Source organism: Dipodomys ordii, unplaced genomic scaffold (genome assembly GCF_000151885.1).
Source record: "Dipodomys ordii isolate 6190 unplaced genomic scaffold, Dord_2.0 Scaffold115, whole genome shotgun sequence".
Classification (NCBI taxonomy): domain Eukaryota; kingdom Metazoa; phylum Chordata; class Mammalia; order Rodentia; family Heteromyidae; genus Dipodomys; species Dipodomys ordii.
In genome coordinates this window covers 632395-634720 of record NW_012267331.1, presented here as the reverse complement: position 1 = coordinate 634720, position 2326 = coordinate 632395, and the positions used below count along the sequence as shown (strand labels likewise).

The 2326-nt window shown below is 57.4% G+C and overlaps 1 protein-coding gene across 1 annotated transcript in view; it reads left to right on the top strand.

Moving 5' to 3' along the window:
- Myt1l (myelin transcription factor 1-like) overlaps window positions 1-2326 on the top strand; it is a 170952-nt gene that overhangs the window by 71142 nt on the left and 97484 nt on the right. The window lies entirely within an intron of this gene.

Here is a 2326-nt window from a genome sequence, read left to right as displayed (position 1 = left end):
AGGAGGCTGCGGCCACGGCGCTGGGCCAGCCACAGGACGCTGCGGCCACGGCGCTGGGCCAGTCACAGGAGGCTGCGGCCATGGCACTGGGCCAGTCACAGGACGCTGCGGCCACGGCGCTGGGTGTGCTAACGAGCCAGCTGCTGCCCAGCCCTCAGCACCTGCTGGCCTCTAGCAGAGAAGCAGACCCACTCCCCCAGAGTCCCCCACGGGGTACCGCAAGTGCAGCAAATGCTTGTCCACTCAGGAACGGACACACACGTGTGCCACTGACAGAGCCAAGGCTCCGTCGGGCCTGGAGGAGAAGGGTGGCCGAGCACCCAGGTGTCAACTGCGCTGCAGCAAGCTCACGTGCCCTCAGCCACGAGCCAGAGTGGACTCAGCACACACAACACCAGCTCTACCCACCACGCGGCATCACAGACAGGAAAGCCAGAGCCAGACTCAGCACACACAACACCAGCTCTACCCACCACTCAGCATCACAGACAGGAAAGCCAGAGACAGACTTAGCACACACAACACCAGCTCTACCCGCCACACAGCATCATAGACAGGAAAGCCAGAGCCGGACTCAGCACACACACACACACACACACACACACACACACACACACACACACACAACACCAGCTCTACCTGCCAGGCGCCATCACAGACAGGAAATGTTATTAAGATGACAGACACTGTCTCTCAGAATGATTTAAAGTCAGATGCTTGTTCATCTTAAAAAAATAACAATCCTTTTCTTTTAGTAGAAAGATAGCTATGAACAGCCATACCTGTAATTGGAGGCAGAGATTGAGAGAGCTGGGCTCAAGGCCGGCCTGGTAAAAGTTGGCAATGCTCCAGGACCATCTATAAAGATGGACCCAGCAATTTACACCTATGCTACTCAGGAGGCTGTAGGTAGGAGGACAATGGGCTGAGGCCAGGTAAGGCCAAAAAGGGCTGGAGAGGTGGCTCAAGGGGTAGAGCACCCACCTAGCAGGCAAGATGCTCTGGGCTCAAACCCCAGTACTAACAGATTTTAGGAAGAAAAACCGTCTCTGTGGTCTTTAACTTTCTAATTCTCATTTTCCGTGTGTGCGTGCAAGCTAGTCTTGAGGCTTGATCTCGGGGACTGGGCACTGAGCTTTATTTTTTCCTCAAGTAGAGTTCACTACCATGGCTCCACTTCTAGCTTTGTGGTAGTTAATTGGAGATGAATCTCACAGACTTTCCTGCCCAGCTGGTTTTGAACCATGACCCTCAAATCTCAGCCTCCTAGGTAACTCAGCTTACAGGCACAAGCCACCAGTGTCCAGTTATTCTTACTTTTTATATGAGATTTGAAATGATGTAGAACTGTACGCCTTGCTCCACAGACAGAGATAGGTTGGGTGGCGTCACAATGTGGCCACAATGCCCAGGGGACAGCAGCAGTTGCTGTGTCCTGCCGGCCCCCTGCGGTCCAGCACCTCCTTGGAGTCCAGGTCAGAGCCTGGCCCTCACCCCACTCCATGTTCCATTCTGCCCCCTGCACAGGGCTTTCGGAGCGGCCCTGGCCCTGGGCCTCCTTGACTGCTGGTGCCCAGTGTATGCATGCAAGTGGGTCTCCAGGGCCCAGCTGAGGTGGACTAGCACTGCAGGAGCAAGGCTGTTCACATGTGGCTCCGTGCATTTCACCACTCCTGAGGGAGCCTGACCTTTCAAGGTCAGGCTAAACAGCCTGGCTGGAGAGTGGTCTCTTGCTTCCAAGTTTTGGGCTGGGTATGAAATGGCCAGCTCCCACCTGGGGCTCTGTTGGTCAGGGTGGGCTGAGCATGTGACATGTCGCCAACGGCATCCCTCTCCTTCACGTCCTATGAGTGCAGCCTTTGGTGGGAATCCCAGCTCAGGTGGCCAGCGGTGACTCCATTCTGGTTTTCCTTTGTATTGCAAGTGAGGGTGTGGGTTTGCTCCCTGGATTGTTCGTTGGGCCTGTGGGGCTGGATGAGTGGTTGGTTAATGTTTGGGTTTCTCCCTCCTCCTTGGAGGAGGGCACTGAGTCAGCCTCCCAGAACAAGCTGCTGGTCGCTGTGCAGAGAACAGCCAAAGCGAGCAGGCCCCTGAGAGCCACGACCAGAGCAGGCCCCCGAGAGCCGTGACCAGAGCAGGCCCCCGAGAGCCACGACCAGAGCAGGCCCCTGAGAGCCACGACCAGAGCAGGCCCCCGAGAGCCACGACCAGAGCAGGCCCCCGAGAGCCGTGACCAGAGCAGGCCCCCGAGAGCCGCGACCAGAGCAGGCCCCCGAGAGCCGCGACCAGAGCAGGCCCCCGAGAGCCGCGACCAGAGCAGGCCCCC